Genomic DNA, 6,063 nt, shown 5'->3' with positions numbered 1-6,063 from the left:
GGCACTTCGCAGATGGCGATCATGTGTCCACGGGAAGCTTTGTTCTTCCTGTGCTGAGGAGGGCAGGTGTGGGGAGAATGGGTGCCTGGCTGCCCTTGAGTGTGGCTGAGTACAGAGTGGGGCGGCTGTGGAATGAGGCTGCCTTGGGTCCTGCCTTGCCTCTGTGCTTCTCCTACCTCCTGTTGCCCGGAACAGAGCCATGCCCTGTGTTGGCAGGGCTCCATGCTTGGGGCACAGTATTCGCCCTTAGGCGGAGCAGCAGAGTCTGTTGCCAGATATCATTCTGGCTGCAGTGCCCAGTGTGGGCCAGTAGGGGTAGACGGCCATAGCCTATGTGTGGACAATGGGAAGCTTCATCTCAGTCAGCAAGTTGGTCCGTTTCCCTGACAGTGAATGTGCCTGAGGCTTTGCTCCACCCCCAAGCCCTGATTGTCCTCCTGTTGGGCTGACAATGGTCAGAAGTGTGGCACTAGAGGTAAGGTGTCTGCCTTGCCAGCGCTAGCCTAGGATGGACCGAGGTTCCATCCCCCGGCGTCCCATTTGGTCCCCCAAGCCAGGAGTGGACTTCTAGAGCACATAGCCCAGGAGTAACCCCTGAGCGTTACCGGGTTGTGTGGCTCAAAAACAAAAACAAAAACAAAAAGAAGTGGCCCTGGATTCTCTGAGCACTGTGTGTGGGGCACCACCCAGCCCAAATTGTTCCTTCTGGCCCTCCTGACCCCTCAATGCATTCCTGCTTTAAAGAGAAAATGGAGGAAATAAAACTTCAGGTCTCCTGAATAGACCCCGCAGGTACAGTGGTCTGCTGGGCTCAGTGGCCACAGCGTTTAGGAGTCCCCAATCCCCCATCCTGACACCCAAAGGCAAAGCGGTTTTTCGCCCTTGTCACCTTCACAGAGACCTCCATGAATCTCTGTGGACATCACACCAGGCTCCCCTCAAGTGCAGTGAGGAGCCCAGCTGGGGACAAGACCAGTCCTTGAGGACAAAGAAACCACCCTGCAATGGCTAACAGGGAGCACTTCACTAAGGACCACTCTCAGGGATCATTTTTAAGAGAACAGTCTTTGGGAGCACATTCAAGAAAACCCCCTGAGGAGCATCGTTGAGGACTATCAGCAGAAGCACTCTCAGGGGAGCACTATTGTGAGCATTTAGGAAAACACAGACTCACCTTCTGGGCCACAGTGTCAGGAGCACTCTCAGGGAGCACCACTAGGGATCATAACTCTGGGGGCACTGTTGTGAGCAGTAAGGAGAACTTGTGAAGCACTGTTGGGGACACCTCCAGGGAGCATTCTCAGGGAACATTCTTGGGAGCACTCTCAGGGAATGCTCTTGGGAAACACTCTCAAGAGCAAGGGGCCCCCAGTCTCAGGCGCTACTTAGGCTGCCTCTACTGCCTGACCTTTCCAGTCTTGGAATCCAGACTCACTTTTGAGTCACAAAAAGTCACTGAGGGGACCCCATATCCCCGCACTCCCGGACTCTGGCCTGGGAGCGTGGGGTTGTCCCTACCACTGTGTAGCTGCTGCTGTGAGTGGAGCCCATCTCTGACACAGACCTCCCAGGTATACCCCCTAGATCCCCAGGGTGTCCTTCCACCCAGGGCACCTGGCTCAGGGGGACTGTCTGTGCCTTGTCTCTTTTGGGTCCTGAGAATGAGCAGGTCCTTGTGGATTCTCCCCACTTTGCTTTTTCTGGGGGTTGGTCATGGCTTGTAGGGGTTGTGGGTCTTGGCAGGACACTAGGGAGGTGGGACCTTGAGACCCTGCTGCTGGGGTGCAGGTCCCAGGCTCAGGGCAGCAGGGAGAGGGTGGCCCATCCAGGGAAGTGTCTGGGGGTGTGAGCAGGGCTCCCCTCCCCTCAAGCCTGCTGTGCCCCTGCGTGGGGAGGAAGGAAAAGAACCTGCACCCTTGACCTGCCACCTCAGGGGTGACCCTGAGGGCCCAACTGTCCCGTGTGGGTTTGGGGGCAGGTGGGGGGGCAGATAGTGTGTATTGGGGGCAATGTCCCAGCAGTGAGCTCGTCTTGGAGGTGAGGAGAGAGCGTGGCTGGCCCAGGCAATCCTTAAACAGTTTCATATGTGCTGTTACCACGTGCCTGACAGTCAGGCCTTGATGATGAATTGCCTGAAGAGTCAGGGCCACTTCCTCTGCCCACTGGCCGCTACAGCTCTGATTACCACCGGCTTAGGAAAGCTGGGCAGTGGTTCGGCACAGAGCACCATGGGAGTTGCTCCTTCCTCCGCCAGCATCGCTCCTCCCTCTTCAGTTCTGCTCAGCTTCCGTGATGGGCTCTGCTCATGTTAGTGTTAGGGCCTAGGTTAGGCACAGGCAGGGCCTGGGGACTCATCTCTGAGTGGTCCATGGTGGATTACTGCTTTTGTGCCTAAGCACTGTACTCCCCTGCACTTCTCCATTGGCTACAGGGTGAAGCCAGGGCTTGGCACCCCCACAGAGATACTATCTTTGCTAGCCCGAGGTTCCCCCAGGTCTCAGCCCTCAGGTAAGCCCCGACTCCCTGAGCTCTGGACACTGCCACCTTCTTCAGCAGCTTCGGAGCAGGTGTTGACCCCCCACGGTTAGGGGTGGGTTGCCCCAAGGTAGTTGGGTCCTGTGGGGGTGATACAGATGCCTAAGCTCTGTGAGGGGAAGTGGGCACTGTGCCCAGATGCCTACCTTGGAGGCTGGGAGGGCAGAATCTGTGGGGCCCCTCAGCAGCTCCTGTTCTGTGTCCATCCCACCCTCCCATCATTCTTGGCTCTCCCTCTGCTCTCCAGTTTCCCCGCCTGCAGCCAGCCCTGCTCCTGTCCCTGCTTTGCTATGCCCACAGGGAAACTGAGGCTCACCCTACGAGATCCTGCACCCTGTGCACTGTGATGTCCCCCAAGTGACATTGCTGTGGTCTAGGCTTCCCACTCACTCTCAAAATCACATCTTGCTCTGTAAACTGTGTGTGTGGGGTCTACTCCCCTCCAGACTCACTCTAGCCAAGGACCAGACCCCACGTGTCACCCATCAGTCCAGTATCCGCCTGTCCATTCTCTCAGACATCCACTTTCATTCGTCTCCACCATGTGTCACTGGCTTATCACCTAGTGATCATGCCATGTTATCATTTGAAATCTAACTGGTCTATTATGGATCTATAATTATGTCTGTGGTCTATGATCTACTGGCTGCCTGTTGATTGCCATCTCTCTAATACAGCATCTGTGCCCAGATGATTCCTGGTCAGCTGGGGCAAGAATCTACTCACATGAGGAGGAAGAGAAGGAGAAGGAGGAAGAAGAGGAGGAAATGGAGGAGAAAGAAGAGGAAGAGAAGGAAGAAGAGGAAGAAGAAAAGGAAGAGAAAGAGGAAGAAAAGAGAAAAAGGAGGAGGAAGAGGAGAAAGAAGAGGAACAAGAAGAGGAGAAGGGAGAGGAAGAGGAGGATGAAGAAGAGGAAGAAGAGGAGGAAGATGAGGAGGAGGAAGAGAAGAGAAGGAAGAGGAGGAAGAAGAGAAAGAGGAAGAGGAGGAGGAAGGGGAGAAGGCAGAGGAGGAAGAAGAGGAGGAAGAGGAGGTGGTAAAGGAGGAAGAGAAGAAAGAAGAGGAAATGGAGAAGGAAGAGGAGGAGAAGGAAGAGAAAGAGAAAATGGTGGAGGAAGAGGAGGAAGAAGAGAAAGAAGAGGAACAGGAAGAGAAGAAAGAGGAGCAAGAAGAGGAGGAAGAAGAGTAAAGAGGAAGAGAAAGAGGCAGAGGAGGAAGAGGAGGGGAAAGGGAGAGGAAGTAGAGGAGGAAGAAGAGGACTTGCGTGTATGAAGTAAATTCTGAGCTAAACCCCCCCCATATTCACCATGGAAAGAGCAGACAGACTCCCCATTCTCTCCTCACTTGCTCCGAGCACTGCAACAGGATCCTGCCTTCCTGAGGGGTTTGTGGGCAGCTCATGAGCCCATATTCCCCTGGCTTTCCTGTTCATGAAAGACAGTCCTTGTGTCCTCTGGGCTGGCTACAGCCTTGGTCCTCTGCCCCAGTGCACAATGCATACCCAGACCCTCGCTGTGCCTCCACCCCTCATGCCCACACAGTGCCACAGAAATCAGGATGTTCTGGACTCTCCATAGTAGATGGATCAATATCCTCACATCCCAATTCTAAAGGGAAAAAGGGAGCAGGAACACAGGAAAAAATCCAAACCAGGCTGGAAAAAGATGAAATACGGGTCTGGGCACCTTTCTACCTTATGGAGAGATAGAGATGGAAATAGAGAGACAGAGACAGACAGAAAAAGAAAGACAGAGAGAAGCCCATTGGGACTGTAGTATTTATTGAGAAGATAGAACCACCCCCATGGGTAGAGAACAGATTGTGGAGAAGTCTGTCCAGAGGTTCTTCCTGTCCAGGTGGGTTTTTGATATGTAAAAAAGGGGAACCATTGTGGTTGAGGGTAAAGTTTAATATACCATATCAGTTTAGGATAAAGACTGATTAATCCAATAGACCCCACCCCAATGTGCCTCTGTCCCCTCACAGCCTCCCAGCCCAGAAAGACCAGACCCTGAGTTTACAAAATGCTGTCATCAATAGCAAAGCTACATCTGCTGGACTGACTTGCCCGAGACCTGCAGGGCACTGATATACCCCGGAGTTCTGTTGGTAGAAAGGAACGGTGTAGGAAGGTCTCCCTGCAGCTCAGCTGCTAGGAACGGCTGGTAGGAAGGGGTATGGGGTTCAACTAGTGCCCCTGGACCTGCCCCTCCTCTCCCCCACCATGCAAGCAGAAAGAACATTCTAGAGTCCCAATGTGGTTTGATGGGCTTCTGCCCCAAATCCCTCGTCCTTGCTTTGCTGATGAGCTATATACTCGAAAGAGAGAGCAGAGTCCATCCTGGTTCTGTTGAGGCTGCTGTGCTTCTGCTTGGGGAACTGCCCAGCTCTGCCACATCCCTGCACAGGCTTGAGTGCAGAGGCCCCATATGGAAGGAAAGGTGGTAGGTAACAGGCCCTTCCCCAAACCAGCAGGTTCGGCTCTGGACCCCACAATCCCACGGTTCGTTTCACAGGACCCCCAGACATGGGGAAGGTTTCTGAAAGAGACAGTCATGCTCTCTCTCCCAGAGTGTGGTGATGGCAGAGCCTGACCAGCTGTCCTGGGGTCCTTCCTGACACCTCTCTAAGTGGCCTCTCCTGGCTCCCACACATTCCTTTAATGAGTCATCTAAGGTGACACTGACACGTGCGACCTCAAGGAAACCACTGTCAGTGTCAGGACCTGCCCTGTTGTCTCTCCCCTCTCCACCCCCCCTCATCCCCAGGATCAGGTTCCAGGACCCTGCCCTGTCCCTGTGCTCCCTACTGTTCCTCCCCTCTGCCCACCTATGTGCATGACTGTGTCTCCCAGAGAATCCTGCGGTGCAGCCATCACCCCCACAACTGAGTGCTCCTTGGCAGCTCAGCAGGACCACAGGGTGACTCATGGGGGGGAATTTCTGCAGTGAGCTCCATGTCCTGTGTGAATGGCTGGGTGACAGGCTGGCACTCTACAGTCTGTACTCACCCCTGCAGGGGGCCGCTGAGCACCCAGCCAGGCGTCTATTTTAGGAAGTGCCGTTTCCGACGGCCCTTAGCGCTGTAACCTCACACTCAGCTTATCTGCTGCCGGCGGCCAGTGGGGCCAAGTGGGGCCAGTGTGTGTCTGGTCTGGGAGGACACGCTGGGCGACGAGTCCTTCTCCATGTCCTGGGTGTCCTGCATGGTGCCAGGGGATGGAGTCAAACAACCTTTGCAGGGATGCCTGCCTCTGGTGGAACTGAAACATGCATGCATGGTCTGTGTTCACAGACATGTGTGCAAGGTCTATGTGCATAAACATGTGGACATGTACATGTGCGCCCATAGTCTGTGCACATAGTCTGTGTTATGAACATGTGTTCATGATTTGTATGCATAAAGACACAAGTACATGGTTTGTATGTACGCACATGTGTGCCTGGTCTTGTAAAATAGTCATGTGTGTGCACTATATACACAACGAGCACATGTATACGTGGGCATGCGTGCATATACACGCACACAA

The sequence above is a fragment of the Suncus etruscus genome, chromosome 2, assembly GCF_024139225.1.
Source record: "Suncus etruscus isolate mSunEtr1 chromosome 2, mSunEtr1.pri.cur, whole genome shotgun sequence".
NCBI classification, from domain to species: Eukaryota; Metazoa; Chordata; class Mammalia; order Eulipotyphla; family Soricidae; genus Suncus; species Suncus etruscus.
This window is presented reverse-complemented; position numbering follows the sequence as displayed.